This window comes from Trichechus manatus, unplaced genomic scaffold, assembly GCF_000243295.1.
Source record: "Trichechus manatus latirostris isolate Lorelei unplaced genomic scaffold, TriManLat1.0 scaffold00077, whole genome shotgun sequence".
NCBI classification, from domain to species: Eukaryota; Metazoa; Chordata; class Mammalia; order Sirenia; family Trichechidae; genus Trichechus; species Trichechus manatus.
Window position 1 is genome coordinate 7,226,152 of NW_004444013.1, and position 21,801 is coordinate 7,247,952.

The following is a 21,801-nucleotide window of genomic DNA, read 5'->3' on the forward strand; positions in this document are numbered from 1 at the left end:
GAAGCTGAAGGGGAGTTCCTTGCCACGCAGCTCCGCCTGGCCAGAAAGGGCTCCTAACTCAAGAAAAGGAAAAGAAAACAAACAATTCAAAACGAAGAAAAGCCCCAGGATCCCACCAGCGCGGTAGCCCAGACCGGGAAGCAGCTCCACACTCGAATGGAGCTCCGCAGCCCCTCAGGAAGAAGCAAAGATGGCGCACAGAGCCAGGCACTCGAGTGAAAGGTGGGGGAGGTGGCGAGAGGCAAGTGATAAATCAAAAGAAGCAGAAAAAAAAAAAAAAGCAACACTAGCAGCCAACAAATGGCACTCAGAGAGCCAGCCAGCGCGGGCTGGTGTCTCTAGACAAGAGACTGCGTCCGCGGGAAGCAGAGGGGGCCAAGTATGGGTGAAGAAGGGCAGAGAGTGGGATAGTGTATACCACAAACCGCCGGCGCTCTGCAGGCCCCCAGGAGGAAGCAAAGATGGCGCATGGAGCGAGGCACTCGAGTGAAAGGAGGGAGAGACGGCAAGAGGCAAGGAAGAAATCAAAAGAAAGCAGAAAAAAGCAACACCAGCAGCCAACAAATGGCACCCAGAGAGTTGCCCTCTTGGGTGTGTGGAATCCAAGCAGCCGGTGCTTCTCGGTCAAGAGACCGTGGCCGTGGGAAGCAGAGGAGGCCGAGCTGGGGCAAAGAGGGGTGGGGGGTGGGAAATTGCACACCGCAAATCATCGGTTGTTTTGTCTCCCACCTGATGCTCCGTGAGGCTGCTCTCTCGTAGCCCCGTTTGCTGGTATCCGATAGGAGTCCAAGATGGTGGATCCGTGCTGCATTAGCTGGTAGGGGACCTCTGCATGAATCTCTCCTTGCTCTCCGTTCTCTGTCAGTTTTCTCACTCCATTTGGTGCTTGGCTGAGTTCTTTATCTCTTCATTTGATGTTTTAGGGTTTCAAGATTGTTGTATTCTCTGTTTGGCTTAGTTTTTCGGATCTTTGCTGTGGAGGGACGGCGTGGTGCTTCTACCTAGAGCGCCATTTTGCCGGAACTTGAAAGACATCATTCTTGATAAAGTAGAAGGTCAGCAAAAAAGAGGAAGATCCTCAAGGAAATGGATTGACACGGTGGCTGCAACAATGGGCTCAAACATAGCAATGATTGTGAGGTTGGTGCAGGACTGGGCAGTGTTTTGGTCTGTTGTATATGGGGTCGCTATGTTGTACATGGGGTTGGGACTGACTTGACAGCACCTAACAACAACAAAAACAGTCCTCTAATCTGTTTTGCCCTTCAAAAACTTCTGTCTCAGGAAAGGAGCTGACAAACCCATTCACTTGGACGTTTAAATGGTGGACAAGGCTTCATACGCTTCATCTCTTAGGCCACCTTCTTTTTGACTGGTCTAAAACTGAGGTCAGAAGTCTGAACTGGGAAACCTGAGACATTGTGCACCAGCAGGCAGGCTGCTCCTTTCTAGGGACAATGGGTATGCGTTCAGCAGTATGGCCATACTTATCGTGGTTTGCGATCGCCTGCTAATCTAAAGGTTGGCAATTCATAGCCACCCAGCAGCTGCATGGGAGAAAGACCGGGCGATCTACTTCCATAAAGCTGACAGCCAGGAAAACCCTATGGAGCACAGTTCTGCTCTGTAACACGTGGGAATGCCATGAGTTGGAATCTACGTGATGGCAGCGGGTTTGTTTTCTTATAGCCTCACTTCCAGGGGACACAATCTCCTTATTGGGGTGCGTTATCAGAGCTCCCTACACCACATCCTGGGTGGCTGCCTCATTCACCAGTCTTCCGAGGGGCGAGCAGTTGGATTTCTTTGCCCCAAGCTCCTGCCACCTCACCGGGGAAGGAGCTAGTGGTCCCTCTGCCGCCAAGCACCCCTGGGTTTCAGGATGAAGCCGCCTGGCTGGGCTGGCAATCTTCAGCAATAACAAGAGACTCAGAATCCAGGCCAGCCCTCAACAGGGGCACCTGCCCTTGACCTTGCTCCCAGCCCGTCTGTATGGTGTTTATGAAAAACGCATCTGCTACAATGGCTGACAGCCGTGCTGTGAAAAAATAATAATCTAACTGTTAGAGAGAGAAGGGAAAGCAAGCCAGGCCAGGGGAGGAAATGATCCATGCTCTGCTCTATCTCTGTCTCTCCTCCATGCTCGCTGAGCGTCCTGGAGGGACTTGCCTGAGTCCTTTGTCTTGGTTTGTGACTGCACTGGCAGGACTTCACACGTTGCTTGCCAGAACTCTCAGGGAACCTAGTGCCTTTCTGACAATGCACAGACATACTCGTACGTTCTTTTGGGGGGCCAGAGAGTAGGAAGTAGGGCCATAAGTCACTGGAGTGGGGCAGAAATGTCAAATTCATCAGATCGTAGGCAAATTATGTCCTTCTTTATTGTTAAAGCCTCGCCCACATCCCTAGCAGCCTGTAAGATCCTCATGATCCCTCTCCCTGGCATTTATGCCTTTGTGTATCATCTCCCCTTGAGTGTAGGCAGGCCTTACTGACTCGTATTCTAATAGAATATGGCAGAAGTGATGGATGACATTTCTGAAATTAGGTTATAAAAAGACTGTGGCTACTGTCTTGGGCAGGCTGTCTCTGGCTGCCCTGGCAGAATCCAGATGCTCTGTTGTCATGAGCAGCAATGCAGAGAGGCCCGCGTGGCGTGGGATCAAGGCTGCTGACAACCGTGTGAGTGAACCTGCAAAATAATTCCCCCTCATCCCCAAGTCGAGCCTTCAGATGAGACTGCAGCCCCAGGTGACAGTTTGATTTCCACCCAAGGAGAGACTTTGATCCAGAGGCACCAAGCTAAGCCATGCCCAGATTTCTGACCTATAGAAACAAACAATAATAATAAGAAACAAAAAACCTCATTGCTGTTGAGTCGATTCTGACTCTTGACGACCCCATGTGTTACAGAGTAGAACTGTGCTCGATAGGGTTTTCTTGGCTGTAATCTTTATGGCCTTCTTGGCTGCTTCCATAAAGATTACAACCAAGAAAACCAACCCTGTGGAGCAGTTTTACTCTGTAACTCATGGGGTCACTATAAATCAGAATTGACTTGATGGCAATGAGACAATCTTTATGAAAGCAGATTGCCAGGCCTTTCTTCCCTGGTGCCACTGGATGGGTTTGAACTGCCAACCTTAAGGTTAGTAGATGAGTACAAACGGTGCCACCCAGAGACCTAAATAAATAATAAATGTTTATTGTCTTAAGCCACACTAAGTTTTGGGGTAATTTCTTATGCAACAACAGATAACTAATACAGAAGTCCTTTCCCTTCCCTCTGTAAGGGCCCCTGAACAGTAGTAACGTTAGCAGAAAGTCCCAATAATGTCTTAACCACATGGCCTTTCATTCCAAAGGAGCAGAGACCGCATGTCTGAAGTAGCACAGCCAAACATAGCCCGGTATTGTTTTTCACTCCAGGCCCCAAACCAGGGAGACAGACAAGCTAGAACACATGATTTGGTGCTGGAAACAGGTTTAAAAATAACTTTACTAGCTCATACTTTTAAATTTAAGCCATCCATTTAGTTAATACTGAGTGGAGCTGGAGAAGTGATTTTTATGTTATTACTCTGCAACATCAAGGTGACGTGACTTCAAAGTAAGGAGAAGTGGCTGTTTGCAGTTTATGAAAAATCAGCTGTCATCTTTGTCTGATATTACATTGGAATCACTGGGAGTTAGAACTCAGTTTTCTTCAGTTTGGGTGTTTTAAGGGACCTTAGACATATTGAAATAAAAGAATGCCTCACAGTTACACAAAAATGACATTTCCCACTTTTTTCCTTGAAGGATAGAACGTTAAAAGCATACTTGCTCCTTTGGGTCCTTACCAAGTAGCTACTGTGCAGTTCCCGGGGAAGGGCCTGAAATAGACAGAGATACATGTATTGCCCCAGCTGCCTCAGCTGGGACTGGAGGGATAAGCCTTATTCTCAGATATCAGATGTACCTTGTAGTGGCATTGTGGGAAGGTAGTCCTATTTCCCACCACTTGTCTGTCAGCTTGTCACACTGTGATGGCTTGTGAGTTGGCTGTGATGCTGGAAGCTATGCCACCAATATTTCAAATACCAGCAGGGCCACCCATGGTGGACAGGTTTCAGCGGAACTTTCAGACTAAGACTAGAAAGAAAGGCCTGACAATCTACTTGTGAAAATTAGCCGGTGAAAACTATGGGTCACAACAGAATATTGCTTGATATATTGCTGGAAGATGAGCCCCTTAGGTTGAAAGGCACTCGAAATACATAGTGGCCACAACAATGGACGTGAGCATACCAACGATTACGAAGTTGGGGCAGCATTTCATTCTGTTATGTATGGGTCGCCGTGAATCAGAGCTGATTTGACCACAGCTAACAACAACAATCCTATTTCACTGGCTCTGAGCTTGCTGTGTTTATGGTAATGTCTTCCATAAGCTCTTAGACAGAGGCTTGTTTTGCAAACATAATTAGCATGTTCCAGCAGGTAAAAATTTGGCTGAGCTTCTTATCTTCTCTCTCTTCCTGGGTTTGGCTGATCTGGTAGGGGCTCGATGGTAAGGCTGTTTGGGTAAGTAAGCTCCTTGGGGACAGGTGTCATGCGTCCTTTGCACCATCCCCCTTTGTGACAGGGACTGTTAATCGTCCCCTAGTTTTGGAGCTCCCTTCTCCCCTGGAGATAGACTCTGTAGTTGGGTACGTGACCACCTAGAAAGGACTGCATTCCCCAGCCTACCTTGCAGTTAGATTTGGTCACATGACTAATGAATAGGGTTGGGAACAAAAGCCATCTTGCCCTTAGAGAGAAGGAGCCTGCTTTCCTTTTCCTTTACCTTTCGCACTGGCTGGAATGCAGACATACTTTTGAGCCAGCTTGGGCCACAGGGAAGGAAGAGGGCAACAACATTGGGATCTTGGGGGAGAGCCTGGACCCTGATGATGTCTCCAAGCTCACTGCCATGTGCCTTGTTTAAGTCAGTGTTATATGCCTGACCCCAGCCATGGTCTTTTCATTCACCTCATATGCATGCAAAAGCTGGACAATGAAAAAGGAAGATAGAAGAATGGATGCATTTGAATTGTTGTGTTGGCAAAGAATATTGACTATAAACTGCCCGAAGAATGAACAAATCAGTCTTAGAAGAAATACAACCAGAACGCTCCTTAGAAGTGAGGATGGTGAGACTTCGGCTCACTGCCTTTGGGCACATCAGTAGAAAAGACCAATTGCTAGAAAAGGACATCATGGTTGGTAAAGCAGAGGGTCAGCAAAAATGAAGGAACCCTTCAGTGAGACGGATTGACACAACAGCTCCAACGATGGACTCAAACATTCCAACAATCATGAGGATGGGGCAGGCCCCGCGCAGTGTTTTGTTCTGTTGTACGTAAGGTTGCCATGAGTCGGAGCCGACTTGAGGGCAGCTAACAACAACAAGAACAAATTTCCAGTCACTCGTACACAGTGGAACTTGTGTACTAACTCACACCCATTAACATCTCCCTGGGTGGCTGTCACTGGGCCTAATGTGTCAAAGGCACCCAGTGTTCATTGAGTTACGTGGTTGAATGAGTCACCACCCCAGGTAAAGACGCAACTACTGCAGATTAACTTCCTTCCTTCTGCAGTTTGTGGCAGAATCTTAGAGTTAGAAAGAACTAACTCTAACTCATCTATTTAGTTTACCCTTTACTGACATGAGTTATTGACATGAATTTTGTTCTTGACAAGTCTAGCTCCTTGCCTTTTGATGTAGTACGTTGTTTACCGGTCTTAATTGTGACAAAGGTTTTCTTCCCAGCAAGCAGAAATCCACGACCCTTCAACCGCTACCCAGAGGTGCCTCAGAAGAAAGGCCTGGTGATCTACTTCTGACAAATCAGCCACTGAAAACCCTACAGGGCCCAGTTCTACTGACACGCTTGGGGCCACCATGACTCAACCGCAGCTGATGAAAAGCATTTGGTTTCACAGCTCTTCTGGTCGTCTCCTAGGAGAGCTTGGTGGTCAGGAGCTGAATTTTTGGAGTCAGAAAGTTTGAATCTTGACTCTGCCTCTTCTTGACTGTGTGACTTTAAGCGAGTTATCCAGACCCTTTGTCCTCATCTGTAAAATAGGGATAATAGAAGTGCCAACTGCTTAGGCTTGTGGGAAGGATTAAAAGAGAGATTCCATGAGAACCTTGTGGGGACAAAGATCTTAGAATGAAGGCAGAGAGTGGGATCCCTAACATTGCCAAGATTAGAGCCCCCCTCCACCAAAAAAACAAACAAAAAAAAAAACCCGTTTGTGTTTTGAGATGGTCCCCATGAAGAAGTTAGTATTTCTATGGAAAAGCAATTAGAATGTGTCACACAGCCCCACCCTAGACACTCCCAGGTGTGCATGTGTTTGTGTTCTTTGCTGGCTCACAGATAACAAATAGCCCAGTCATTACAGTCTCCTTCCCTGGCACCCACTCACCCACATCTTCCACCCACTCCGGTAGAACTTTTGTCTTCCCTGACAAATAATGTGACCGGAATCAGAGTGTTTCTAATGGAACCCATGACATACAGTAGGTGGGAAGATTCCGTGGGGGCCGTGCTAAATAAAATGTGTGCTAAAAAGGCTATTTTAAAAACCGTCTCGGAGTTTTGTAGGGCAGACTGTTGCTGCCATTTTTATTTTGCACTGCCTGTCACTCACGAGTATAAAGGAGGGAACCTTTATGCCTTTATGTGAAGTTCCAGTTAACCAAAGAACCAGTTGTCGACAAGTGGATTCTGACTCCTGGTGACCCCATGTGTGTCAAAGTAGAACTGTCCTCCATAGAGTTTTCGATGGCTGGTTTTTTAAAAGTAGATCACCAGGGCTTTCTTCCAAGATGCCCTTGGGTGAACTTGAACCTCCAACCTTTTGGTTAGCTGCTGAGTGAGTTAACCATCTGTGCCACCCAGGGACTCCACAGGTATGAAGCTGTGCACATTAATTGTGACACGTGAAACAAATGGCTTTGTCTTGGGCTGTTGGTGAAGAAGGACTCAGGCAGAAAAGTAAGCAGCACTGGGCCAGGACAGTTGTAGAAACTCTACTTTGTCATAAAAGAGTGTGAGCCCCGGAGGAACCACAGGCTTGTGTGCAACTTCTAGTTCTGGGTCTCTGAAGACTAACAGTCCTCTGGACGCCGGGGACTAAACTGGTTAGGTGTTTACATTTTCTGGCTCTCTGGTGGGCAAAGGCTAGAGGTAATTAAAGTGAGATCTGTGTGTAAATTAGAATTTTAAGTTAGCTTTCTGGAGATTGGAACATTTGGGAAAAAAGTCCAGAAATTGCTAAGTAAAAATGGGGGAAACCAACAGGAGAAAACTAGTGTGAACTGAGGACATTGAGGGCTCAGTGGTAGAATTCTCACCTTCCATGTGGGAGACCTGGGTTCGATTCCTGGCCAGTGCGTGCAACCAGCTCTCATCAGTCGGTGAAGGCTTGCCTATTGCTAGGATGCTGAACAGGTTTCAGTGGAGTTTCTAGACTAAGATGGACTAGGAAGAAAGGCTTGGCAATCTACTTCCCAAAATCAACGAATGAAAACCCTGTGGATCACAATGGTCCAATCTGTAACTGATCATGGGGATGGTGCAGGACCAGATAGTGTTTCATTCTGCTGTGCATGGGGTCGCCATGAGTCAGGAGCTGACTCAGTGGCAGCTAACAACAACAGTGTGAATTAGTGAAAAGTCTGCAGAGAGTAGAATTTTTTTGCAACGTGATGTTCCCTGTTACTGCCCAAGATGGTTGAGAGGCTGCCTGGACCCCAGGGCTTCCCATCCAGCTGGTGGCCTTGAAGTATCAGAATCACACTTTTGGAAAACCATTTGGTAGTGCACATCATGAGCCATAGAAGTATTTCATACCATCTGAAATTGTAATCTTCCTTCTGGGAATTGATCCTGGGGAAATCAATCTGCAAGGAGAGAAAGTGCCACATGCAGGGAAATGCCTCATTGCTTTTAATACCCGGTGTCTGGAAGCAACCTAAAAGACCCACAGGAAGGAAATGGTCATTTAAATTATGGAATAGTGGTTCAATAAGCTATTGTGTATTCCTTAAGATTATAATTCTGAATACCATGTAGAAACATGTAGCTATGTGAAATAAAGGTCTTTTACGATGTTGTTATTGTAGGCAGTTGCCATCCGTTTGGCTCCACCTCCTAGCCACCTTACGAATAGCAGAATGAAACGTTGCCCGATCCTGCACCATCTTCAAGGTTGTTGCTGTGTTTACGTCCATTATTTTGGCCACTGTGCCAATCCATCTCACCCAGGGCCTCCCTCGCCTTTGCTGACCCTCCGCTTTACCAACCATGATGTCCTTTTTTCTAGAGATTGGTCTTTCCTGATGTTGTGTCCAAAGCAAGCCCCAGGCTCGCCATCCTCACTTCTAAGGAGCATTCTGGTTGTATTTCTTCTAAGACTGATTTGTTCTAAGGCTGATATAAGTAAGTGAAAATAAGCATAACTTAAATGATTTATATATAAAATAAAGGCACATACATCTGGACAGGACCTGGAAGGAACCAGCAAAAAATGAGAACGGTTGATGACTTCTGTTCACAGCTGATGTACCTTATGGGCAACCACCACCCATCTGTTAGTGGAGACTTGTGGGTTGTAATGATGCTGAACGGATTTCAGTGGAGCTTCCAGACTGAGACGGAGTAGGAAGAAAGGTCTGGCAATCTACTTCCGAGAGTTAGTCAGTGAAAACCCTATGAATCACAACGGTCCAGTCAGCAGTCTATCATGGAGGTGGCACAGGACCGGTAGCATTTTGTTCCTTTGTACACGGGATTGCCATGCTGATTGGACCGTTGTGATCCATAGGGTTTTCATTGGCTGATTTTCGGAAGTAGATCACCAGGCATTTCTTACTAGTCTAGTCTTAGTTTGGAAGCTTTGCTAAAATCTGTTCAACATCACAGCAACATACAAGCCTCCACCGAGGGACAGGTAGGTGGTGGCTGCGCATGAGGTGCATTGGCCGGGAATTGAACCTGCGTCTCCCAGGTCTCCCCTAAAACAACGTTGCTAGTTATATTTTCAGTGAGAGCAGTGTTGGTGAATATATTCGATTATTTTCAAAATCTTGACTTAATGCTCTGGGATACCGTAATTTAAATGTCTGGTTTTAACTCACTTATGCTTGATTTCCATAGCTGAAAAATACATGTAGATCCAAGTGGAAGTTGTTCATCGTTGGGGGTGCTGGCTAAATCACGTTGTTTGTTTTTCAGTCGCATCCAGGTATTAAGCAGAAGTTTTCGTTGAAATTCAGCTAGTAAATTTCCATTTCTCATGACGTCAGTCAGCTGTCCTTGCAGAGTCACCGAAAGAGCCTGCATTTTAATATTTTTAACAAATGGGTTCAAAACCTGCTAAAACTCCTCATTGGGAAGATGTTTAAAAGGCTAGAAAAATCTATTTCCAAGTTTTTAATGTGTGCAGATACAAGTTTTTATAAATCAAATGACAGTGTGTTCAGCCTCAAGTCATTAATCATGGAAACATTTCCAAACACCCATTTTGAAAATGCCTCTCCAATGGTAGGTTTTTTTTTTGGGAAAGGGTTACTTTCTCATTCATCGTTAAAATGTCGTCTTTACCTTGAGGGAACAAATTTAGTGTGTTTGTTTTTTTTTCTGAAAATATGTGTTGGATGACATATACTCTTGATCGCAACTTGCCATCTAAGAATAAATCCTGAAATTTTGAATTGTTTTTAATGTGGTAAAAATAGATATATAACAAAACATTTGCCATTTCAGTGTTTTTTACTTGTACACGTCAGCGACATTAATTATGTCCACCATGTTATGAAATCATCACTTTACATTTTCACAATTTTTCATCGCCCTTAACAGAAGATCAGGATTTTTTTTTTTAGATAATGCCTAATTTATTTTTGAAGCCCTGGTGGTGCAGTGGTTAAAGCACTCAGCTGCTAACCACAAGGCTGGCAGTTTAAACACACCAGCCGCTTTGCGGGAGAAGGATGTGGCAGCCTGCTCCCATAAAGATTTACAGCCTTGGAAATGCTATGGGGCAGTTCCGCTGTGCTCTATAGGGTCGCTACGAGTCGGAATCGACTCGACAGCAGTGCGTTTTTGGGTTTGAATTTATTTTTAAATTCTTGACTCTCCTAAAGTTCTTTAACACAAGATAACCAGCAAACTTCTGGGTGTTTCAAGCGATTTAGGTCACTATCTATCCTATTAAAGAAGTATTATAAAGATGTGAAAAATTGGTAAACCAGTTGCTGTTGAGGTGATTCGGACTCATGGCAACCCCGTGTATGTCAGAATAGAACTGTGCTCCATAAAGTTTTCAATGGCTGATTTTTTGGAAGTAGATCACCAGGACTTTTTCCAACGCCCTCCTGGGTGGACTCAAACCTCCAACCCTTTGGTTAGCAGCCAAGTGCCTTAACGTGCGCCACCCAGGAACTCCATTTTAAATACCTTGGGTTTTACGATTGATACCCTGAAGCCTTTTGGGCCCTTGGCTGTAGTAACTTGCCAGAACCCATAGAGTGAAGGAAACTCACTTGTGCTCTCTCTCACCTCGCCCCCACAACCCTTTCTAATTCCAGGCAAAGCAGCCCTTCCATCAGGATCGACACCAGGATGGTTTTCCCCTGGAACAAGATTTTCATTGTAAGGAGTCATTTAGTTAAAGATATGCATGTACTGTAAATCTTTTGTTAATTGACTCACAAAATATGGTGCTTTGTGTGTTTCATCGTGGAAATAGTATCTAGCAAATTTCACAAGCATGTGAGAAGCCTGCATCCCGCCGCACAGCTAACCTCCCAAGCTGCCTACGTTTTCCTCACGTTTCTCTCTTCAAATCGACACCTCTGTCTTCACTACGTTTTCTAAAGAGATGTGCTACAAATAAATGCATTTAGTTTCTTGCAGATTGTTTTCTGTGCAGTAGTTCAGCTCTTTTTGGTGCAGCTGAAAGCGTGTTTCCCTAATGTGGCTTCTTCTCTTTTGCTGTTGAGTAAGAAATCTTAAATGGGAATCAAAATGTTTTATCATTGAATTTGGGGAAAATTTGTAAGGTACTTGGATAGTGTCTAGTATAATGTTAAATATCAGTGAAAACATTGCGTGTTCAATGTCTGTGTGTTTCATTTAAAATGTCTTCCTTAGTGGGGTGCCCTCCTACCATCTTTAGCTAGTAGCTCAAGGCACAATATATTCTTAGGGTGAGGGTCACTGTTCCTGATAGTGGATCTGCCCCCTTATTTCAGTACTTTTCCTGACGATTCCGTTTTATCTTGTCAGATCTGCATCTGATTGTCACAGTTTTTACAGCATATAGTGGCTGAAGACAGAAGCTCACAGCAGGCAGCAAAGCATCCACCCTGCCAAGTTTCGCTGTTCACTTGTACTTGCCTTCAGACTGGCATCCCCAGTGTTCATTCTTATTGCAAAAATCTGTAAGCCCCTTACCCATTTGATGAGAGCTAATTTTGTCAACTGGAGTCCCTGGGTAGTGTAAACGATCAGCATGCTCGACTCCTAACTAAAAGGTTGGAAGTTCGAGTCTACCAGACGCACCTTGGAAGAAAGGTCTGGTGATCGACTTCTGAAAAATCAGCCATTGAAAACCCTATGGAGCACAGTTCTGTTCTGACGCCCCTGCTGTTGCCATGAGTCAGAGTCGACTAGATGGCAACTGGTTTTCAGCTTTGTTAAACTTGTATCGTATAATCTGTACAATCACTGCCTGGGTACACGTAAACACCATGTTCCCCTGTGGGCTGTGATCAAGTCCCAGGGTTGCCTCCTTCTGATTGTGGAGATATTCCACTCACTCAACCAAAAACCTTTGTCTGATCAGCCAAATGTTGTTTGATCCTGCACCATCTTCAAGATTATTGGTATGCTGGAGTCCATTGTTTTGGCCACTGTGTATTTTAAGTACCTTTGAACATAGGGGTTCATCTCCTAACACTATATTGGACAGTTTTTTGTTGTGATTCATCAGATTTTCTTTTTTAAAATTTTATTTATTTTGTTGTTGAGAATATACACAGCAAAACATGCACCAGTTCAACAGTCTCAGCATGTACTATCTTGTTGTTGTTAGGTGCCATCCAGTAGGTGCCGACTTCTAGTGACCCTATGTACAAATTGAAACACTGCCTGATCCTGTGCCATCCTCATAATCGTTGCTATGTTTGAGCCCATTGCTGCAGCGATTATGTCAGTCCATCTCATTGAGGGTCTTCTTTTTTGCTGACCTTCTACTTTACCAAGCATGATGTCCTTCTCCAGGGACTGGTCCCTTCTGATAACACGTCCAAAGTATGTGAGAGGAAGTTTCACCATCCTCACTTCTAAGGAGCATTCTGGCTATACTTCTTCCAATACAGATTTGTTTGTTCTTCTGGCAGGCCATGGTATATTCAATATTCTTCGCCAACACCATAATTCAAAGGCATCAATTCTTTTCTGGTCTTACTTATTCACTGCCCAGCATTCACATGCATATGAGGAGATTGAAAATATCATGGCTTGGGTCAGGTGCACCTTAGTCCTCAAAGTGACATCTTTGCTTTTTAACGCTTTAAAGAGGTCTTTTTTTTTTTTTAAATTGTACTTTACATGAAGGTTTACTGAGCTAACTAGTTGCTCATTAAACAATTAATACACATCGTTTTGTGACATTGGTTGCCCTCCCCTTCTCGACTTTGGGTTCCCTATTACCAGCTTTCCTGTCCCCTCCTGCGTTCTCATCCTTGCCCCTGGGCTGGTGTGCCCCTTTAGTCTCGTTTTGTTTTATGGGCCTGTCTAATCTTTGGCTGAAGGGTGAACCTCGGGAGTGACTTCATTACTGAGCTAAAAGGGTGTCCGGGGCCATACTCTGGGGTTTCTCCAGTCTCTATCAGGTCTTTTTTTGTGAGTTAGAATTTTGTTCTACATGTTTCTCCAGCTCTGTCCAGGACCCTCTATTGCAATCCCTGTCAGAGCAGTCAGTGATGGTAGCTGGGCACCACCTAGTTGTGCTGGATTCAGTCTGGTGGAGGCTGTGGTAGTTGTGGTCCATTACTCCTCTGGACTAATCTTTCCCTTGTGTCTTTGGTTTTTTTCATTCTCCCTTGCTCCAGACGGGGTGGGACCAGTGGACTATCTTAGATGGCTGCTCACAAGCTTTTAAGACCCCTGACGCTACTCACCCAAGTAGAATGTAGAACATTTTCTTTATAAACTGTGTTATGCCAGTTGAGCTAGATGTTCCCTGAGACCATGGTCCTCATAGTCCTCAGCCCAGTAATTTGGTTCCTCAGGGAGTTTGGATGTGTCTGCGGAGCTTCCATGACCTTGCCTTGGGCTAGTTGTGCTGGCTACCCCAGTATTGTGTACTGTTTTACCCTTCACCAAGCTTACCACTTATCTATTGTTTCTTTAGTGTTTTTCCCTCCCACCTGTCCCCTCCCTTCCCTGGTAATCATCAAAGATTGTTTCTTTGTGTGTAAACCTTTTCATGAGTTTTTATAGTAGTGGTCTCATACAGTATTTGTGATTGACTTATTTCACTCAGCATAAAGCCCTGTAGATTCATTTATGTGAGATGCTTCACGTATTCATCATTGTTCTTTGTTGATGAGTAGTATTCCATTGTGTGTATGTACCATAGTTATCCATTCATCTGTTGATGGGCACCTAGGTTGTTTCCATCTTTTTGCTATTGCGAACAATGCTGTAATGAACATGGGTGTGCATATGTTTATTCGTGTGACGGCTCTTATTTCTCTAGGATATATTCCTAGGAGTGGGATTGTTGGATCATATGGTATTTCCATTTCTAGCTTTTTAAGGAAGTGCCATATCGTTTTACAAAATGATTGTACCATATTGCGTTACCACCAGCAGTGTGCAAGAGCTTCAGTCTCCCCGCAGCTTCTCCAACATTTGTTATTTTCTGTTTTTTTTTTTTTTTTCATTAGTGCCAGTAATGCTGGGGTGAGATGGTATCTCATTGTGGTTTTGATTAAAGAGGTCTTTTGCCGCAGATCTGCCCAGTGCAGTATGTCCTTTGATTTCTTGACTGATGCTTCCATGGGCATTGATTTTGGATCCAAACAAAATTAAATCCTTGACAAATTTCAATCTTTTCTCTGTTTATCATGATGTTGCTTATTGGTCCAGTTGTAACGATTTTTGTGTTCTTTATGTTGAGGTGTGATCCATACTGAAGGCTGTAGTCTTTGATCTTCATCAGTAGGTGCTTCAAGTCTTCTTCACTTTCAACAAGCAAGGTTGTGTCATCTGCGTAACGCAGGTTGTTAATAAGTCTTCCTCCAATCCTGTTGTCGTGTTCTTCTTCATAAAGTCCAGCTTCTCAAATTATTTGCTCAGCATAAAGATTGAATAAGTATGGTGGAAGGATACAACCCTGACACTCACTTTTTCTGATTTTAAACCATGTACTATCCTCTTTTTCTGTTGGAATGACCGTGTCTTGGGTCATGTACAGGTTCCTCATGAGCACAATTAAGTATTCTGGAATTCCAGTTCTTCAAAATGTTATCCATAATTTTATGATCCTCACAGTTGAATGCCTTTGCATAGTCAATAAAACACAGGTAAACATCTTTCTGGTATTCTCTTCTTTCAGCCAGGGTCCATCTGACATCAGCAATGTATCCCTCCTTCCACATCCTCTGAGTCCAGCTTGAATTTCTCACACTTCCCTGTCGATATATTGCTACGATTTTTTAAAATTACCTTCAGCAAAATTTTACTTGCATGTGTTATTAATGATATTGTTTGATAATGTCCACATTTTATTGGATCACCTTTGTTTGGAATGGGCACGAATATGGATCTCTTCCAGTTGGTTGGCCAGGAAGCTGTCTTCCAAATTTCTTGGCATAGAGGAGCTCGTGATGCCGTGCTGTATCTGTTTGTTGAAATACCTCAATTGGTATTCCGTCAATTCCTAAAGCCTTGTTTTTCGCCAGTGCCTTCGGTGCAGCTTGGACTTCTTCCTTCGGTACTATTGGTTCTTGATCATATGCTACCTCCTGAATTGGTTGAATGTCAAATAGTTCTTTCTGGTACAGTGACTCTGTGTATTTCTTCCATTTTGTTTTGATGCTTCCAGCGTCGTTCAGTATTTTGCCCATAGAATCCTTCAGTATTGCAACTTGAGGCTTGAGTTTTTTTCTTTAGTTCTTTCAGCTTGAGAAATGCCAAGTGTGTTTTTCCCTTTCGGGAAAATAAACAACTGACAAACTGACAGATGAGTAGTGGATGTAGGTTTAGTGACACTGATTATATTCATTGAATGTTGCAACCATTCTTACTCTTCTTTTCTGAGTTGTTCCTCTACCATTAAATTAAATTTACTGCCCCCTTAGGTTCCTATCTAATCTTTTGAGTTGCTGTTGTCAATTGATCCCATATATATATATATATAGTTCTTAAAAGAGCATAATGCTCAAGGCCAACATTTTTTACTAGTTAAGCCAAACTATTGTTTGGTTTTAAGAATACTTCAGGGGATGTTTTTGGTTTAAGATTTGAAGATTATCTCAGGGCAATAGTTTCAGGGGTTCATCCACCTTCCATGGCTCCAGGAAGTCTGTAGTCCATGAGAATTTGAAATTCTGTTCTGCATTTTCCCTCTTTTGATCAGGATTCTTGTTTGGAATCTTTGATCAAAATATTCAGTAATGTAGCTGGGCACCCTCCAGTTCTTCTGGTCTCATGGCAAAGGAGGCAGTTGTTCATGGAGGCAGTTAGCCACACATTCCATATCCTTCTCCTGTTCCTCACTTTCCTTCTTCCCGTGTTGCTCCAGGTGAGTAGAGAGCAATTGTTGTACCTTGCATGACCTCTTGTGAGCTTTTAAGACCCCAGGCACTACACATCAAACTACAAGACAGAACAGAAGCACTAAATGTGTTATTAGGCTAAATAGGTGAGATGTCCCATGAAACCATGACCCTAAATCTCCAAACCTAGAAACCGAATCCCATGAGGTTTTTGGTTGTACATAAGCAGCCGCAGCAGCCACTGTTTTTTTTTCTTTTTTTTTTTTGTAAATGTATCTGTCACAACTTCTGCCAGTTTGCCTTTTTTTTACAGGTGTACAACTTTAGCGACAGCAATTACAATAATCGGCTGTGCAACCCTACTCTTAATGCAATATTTCCATCACTGTTAACTGCCCCCCCTTCACCTCTGTCCTGCCCCTGGTGACCGCTAATAAACTTTGTTCTCTATACATTTATCTTTTATTGTCTTTTTATATAAGTGAGGTCATACAATGTTTATCCTTTTGTGATTGACTTATTTCACTCAGCATAATATCTTCAAGCTCCATCCATACTGTAGCAAGTATCAAAACTTCTTTCTCCTACTGGCTTAGTAGTATTCCATTGTGGGTATGTACCGCATTTTGTTTGTCCATTCATCTTTTGAGGGCATTTAGGTTATTTCTACCTTTTGGCTACTGTGAGTAGTGCTACAGTGAACATTGGTGTACAAGTCTCTATTTGAACCTCTGCTTTCAAGGTCATAGGGTTTTCATTGGCTAATTTTTGGAAGTAGATTGCCAGGCCTTTCTTTTTAGTCTGTCTTAATCTGGAAGCTCTGTTAAAACCTGTCCACCATGGGTGACCCTGCTGATGTTTGAACTACTGGTGGCATAGCTTCCAGCATCACAGCAACATATAAGCCACAATAAACTGACAGACGGGGTGGTAGACCTCATATATATAAAGGTTTTTTTTTTTCTTTTTCTTTTCTTTTGCTTATATATGTAAAGGTAACCTACTAACTCTCTGAACCAAACTCATTACTGTTGAGCCGATTCCGACTCATAGCAACCCTATAGGATAGAGTAGAACTGGCCTGTAGGGTTTCTTAGGCTGTAATCTTTATGGAAGCAGACTGCCACATCTTTCTCCCGTGAAGTGACTGGTGTGTTTGAACCACCGATATTTTGGTTCGCAGCCCAGCACTTTACCAGTGTGCTACCAGGGCTCCTTGTTAACTGTCGAAAACCCACAGGTTCTGATTCTGAAGCCCAGTTGGGCCCGGGGTTTTGGATACAGTACCGTGAACTTGCATTGTCTTCCCTCAGGACTGTGGGTGTCCTGACACTCCTCAATGAGCATGGAGCTCGCTTGTGAGCATTGTTGTTATTGTTGTTAGTTGCCATTGAGTTCGCTCCAATTCCTGGTGACCTTAGCGACTACAGAATGAAATGTTGTCCAGTCCTGCGCCATCTTCGCGATCGTTGGTACGTTTGAGTACATTGTTGTGTCAATCTATGTCATCGAGACTTTCCTTCTTTTCAGTGACCCTCTACTTTACCAACCATCATGTTCTTCTCTAGCAGCTGGTCTTCCCTGATGACATGTCCAAAATAAGCAACTCGAAGTCTCAACATCCTCACTTCTGAGGAGCAGTCTGGATATATTTCTTCTATGACTGATTTGTTATTCTTTTGGCATCTCAACTGCTGTAGAGTCTATTCCAATTCATGGCAACCCATGCATTACAGACTAGAACTGCTCCATAGGGTTTTCAAGGCTGTGACCTTTCAGAAACAGATCACCAGGTCTTTCTTCTGAGGTGCCTCTGGGTGAGTTCAAACCACCAGCCTTTCAGTTAGTAGTCAAGTGCTTAACCCTTTGTGCCACCTAGGGCCTCCTTCTTTCGGCATAGAGAGGAAGTGGTTACTTGCTCAAAGTCATCCATCAGGTTGGAGGCAGAACTCAGAATGGAGATTCTGCCAGTGCTGCTTTCACTGGCCCACATCCTCTAGCTGGTCTGGGAGAAGATTCTGGGTTGAATCTATAAACAGAGCTTCTCCAAGAACACGTATATCCATGGCCTTCTGCCAAGAGATGATTCTATTCACTGCCAGCGTCAGCTGTGAGAGGCGATGTCAGAAAGTGGATGAATCTAGAATCACAGAATGCTCAAGTTAGAAAATAGTATCAATAGATTCTTGTCTGTTTCACTAACCATTCAACAAAATATTTATTGAGCACGTGCCAAGAATCAAGCTAAAGCTGGGGATGCCAAGATGAAAAGACTGTTCCTCCCTGCCTGTCCTCAGGGTGTTTACGGTTGACTCTGGGACAGACATGCAGATTCCAAGCTTGCAATGAAACCTAGCATGGTGAATGCTGTGGACACAGGGAACGGCAAGCCCTTGGGACTGTAATGTGGGTCGAGATGGGCTCACACGGACAGCAGCTCCTAAATGGGAGCGTGAAGGCTGATTAGGACCTTTGGTCAGTTGGTCGTACTGTGGTGGCTTGTGTGTTGCTGTGATGCTGAAAGGTATGCCACCAGTGTTTCAAATACCAGCAGGTCACCCATGGGGGACAGGTTTCACTGGAGTTGCCAAACTTAAGACAGACTAGGAAGAAAGACCTAGCAATCTCCTTCTCAAAATCAGCCAATGAAAACCCTATGGATCACAACAGAACATTGTCTGATACAGTGCTAGAAGATGAGCCCTATAGGCTGGAAGGTGGTCAAAATACACAATGACCACAACAATGGATTTGAGCAGACCAATGATAGTGAAGATGGTGCAGGACCAGGCATCGTTTTGTTCTGTTGTCCATGGGGTCGCCATGAGTTGGAGGTGACTCGATGGTAACTGTCTTAGTTATCTGGTGCTGAAATAACAGAAATACCACAAGTGGATGGCTTCAACAAAAAGAAATTTATTCTCTCACAGTTTAGGAGGCTAGAAGTCCTAATTCAGGGTGCCAGCTCCAAGGGAAGGCTTTCTCTCTCTGTTGGCTCTGGGAGAAGATCCTTGTCATCAATCTTCCCCTGGTCTAGGAGCTTCTCTGTGCAGGGACCCCAGGTCCAAAGGGCTTGCTCCCCTCTTGGTTCTTCATTCTTGGTGGTATGAAGTCACCTATGTCTCTCTGCTCACTTCTCTCTTCTATATCTCAAGAGATTAACTTAAAATACAACTTAATCTTGTAGATTGAGTCCTGCTTCATTAACATAACTGCCTCTAATCCTGACTGATTAACATCATAGAGGTAGGATTTACAACACATAAGAAAATCACATCAGATAACAAAATGGTGGACAATCACACAATACTGGGAGTCATGGCCTAGCCAAGTTGTTGACATATATTTTTTGGGGGGACACAATTCAATCCATAACTGTAACTAAAAACAAGACAATGGGAGAAGCATTTCAGTAGAGGGAACAGCGTGGGTAAAGGCATAGTGGCTGGCTGTTGACTTGATATGTGTGGAAAGTAACATTAGCTCAGTATTGTATTGAGTGGTAAGCCTGGTAGGATGAAACTAGCCAGGTTAGTAGGGTTGTTATCGTCACAGGCCCTGTGGACGTGTTGAGGGGTTTAGGTATCCATTGCATAGCTGATGGAATCGTTGAGCAGGGGAGAGATGGGTTTGTCACACAGCGCTGCCCCCACCACACCCACCCTGCAGGAATTTCTTCTGCAGCATCCCTCCTGGATGATTGCGCGTCCTCTGCTTGTCCACTTCTGGTGATATTATTTGATTAACATAGAAGTTATGTTTCCACATTATGTAGCTCATTGTATGTAACCTCCACCAGGTTTAAAACCTGGTATTTTACGGCACTCTGCTTTACTTCCATCTGTTCTTTTTTGGGAAGTGGGTTCAGGATAGTTCCATTTAATTCCTTCTGCATTCTCATTTTTCACCCCAGTTGTCTTATTATTCTTAACTATTATTAAAAGGAATGATAAAAAGTAATTAACCATCTGGAACAGATTCATGCTTCCCATTAGTCAGGGCATCTATTACAAAACCTCCCCAAAGTTCAGCCTTGGAAATAAATTCTCCAAGTAGGTGGATTAGCTAATGAATATTTCTTCTCCAAACGGGAGTGTATTTTCCTAACCCAACCAGTACTTCCACTGCCCATTTATCAAAGGGGGAAGAAGTAGAAGTGAAAAATAGAAATGGTTTGTCAAGATAATTTACTGGGTAAAAGCTCTAGATTTTATATATATATATATATATATATAGTATATCTTCTGTACTATACTTCTCCACTAATATTTATGACTTAGCGTGACAGTGTTGGCTCAAGGAAGTTAACTGTGTGTTCACCATCAGTGCCCTCTTGATGGTGCCTGGAAAACATGTCCCTTCCAGTCCCTGGTAGGGAAGTTGGAGGTGGATCTGCAGGGCGAGTCCAAGGGTGGGAGTATCAGAGGCCTCAGCTTGTCCTGTGTGGGCCCCACAGTGAGTTTTAGGGGCACTTGGAATTTGACCAGAGGTGGAATTATGTTGCTAGTGATCAACTTTATATGCTGTCTTGGTTCCTTGAATCACTGTCTCCCACAGTATCCTGGTCAGGAGCCGGCTGTTAGACCCCTGGAAAACCCGTGTGACACTGTGGACAACCTATAGTAGACCTCCAGTTGGCCTGTTATACACTTGAACCCAGATCGCCGCCTCTCTCCACTACATGGTATCTGTCTTGGTTAACTGGCGCTGCTGCAGTAGAATACCACAAGGGGGTGGCTTTAAAGAACAGAAATTTATTTTCTCACAGTTGTTAGGTGCCATTGAGTCGGTTCCAACTCTTAGCGACCCTATGTACAACTGAACGAAACACTGCCCGGTCTTGCGCCATCCTCATAATTGTTGTGCTTGAGCCCATTGTTACAGCCAATGTGTCAGTCCATCTCGTTGAGGATCTTCCTCTTTTTCACTGACCCTCTACCTTACCAAGCATGATGTCCTTCTCCAGGGACTGGTCCCTTCTGATGACATGTCCAAAGTACATGAGACAAAGTCTCACCATCCTCACTTCCAAGGAGGATTTTGGCTATACTTCTTCCAAGACAGATTTGTTTGTTCTTCTGGAAGTCCATGGTATATGCAATATTCTTTACCAATTCCATAATGCAAAGCCATCAATTCTTCTTGATTCTCACAGTTAGGAGGCTAGAAGTCTGAATTTCGGGCACTGGCTCTACGGGATGGTCCCTCTGGGGGAAGCTCCTTACCTCAGTTTCTCCAGCCCTTTTCTCAGCTCTATCGCGATCTCCAACTTTCGCATGCATGTGAGGTGATTGAAAAGACCGTGGCTTGGGCCAAGGTTTTTAAAGTATGGTTAACATGCTTTATCTGGTTATCTGACCCCCAACTCATGGTGACCCCACGCACACTGAAATGAAATGCTGCCAGGTCCTGCACCATCCCCATGATTGGTTGTGTATGGGACCCTTGTGATCCACAGGGTTTTCACTGGCTCATTTTCAGAAGTAGATCTCCAGGCCTTTCTTCCTAGTCCATCTTAGTTTGGAAGCTCTGCTGAAACCCGTTCAGCATCATAGCAACATGCAAGCCTCCAGTGGCAGATGGGTGAAGGCTGCATATGAGGTGCACTGGCCAGGAATCGAACCTGGGTCTCCCGTGCAGAAGGCCAGATTTCTACCGCTGAACCACCACTGCCTCAGTGCAGTCTGTTAGCATTTCCTAATTCTTTACCCCCTCACTGTGTGGTTCTTCATTTGCCTCAACACAGATGCTGCTCCCTGGGGCCTGCCACATCCCAGCTCTGGGTTAGGGATGGGGAGAGGAGAGAAAGGATTTGGAGAGATACGGAGACTCAACTTTTGCCCTTCTGGAGTTTACAATCTGTTCTAAAGGTTTAGATGCAAAGTTATGCGTTTAGATGACAAAACAGGAAAAATCAATTGGTTTTATACTTCTGGAATGGTGGGCTAGAGGGCAGGATCCAGAGCAGCCTG

At 44.2% G+C, this 21,801-nt stretch overlaps 1 protein-coding gene and 1 long non-coding RNA gene across 3 annotated transcripts in view; both read left to right on the plus strand.

The window, feature by feature from the left end:
* Positions 1 to 21,801, plus strand: part of GALNT17 (polypeptide N-acetylgalactosaminyltransferase 17) — a 628,291-nt gene that overhangs the window by 171,724 nt on the left and 434,766 nt on the right. The gene's annotated exons all lie outside the window — the stretch shown is intronic.
* LOC111821329 (uncharacterized) lies at positions 8,973 to 12,103 on the plus strand. The gene is made up of 3 exons (XR_002824768.1): positions 8,973 to 9,581; positions 10,628 to 10,691; positions 11,328 to 12,103. It is a non-coding gene; the product is annotated as an uncharacterized LOC111821329 (long non-coding RNA).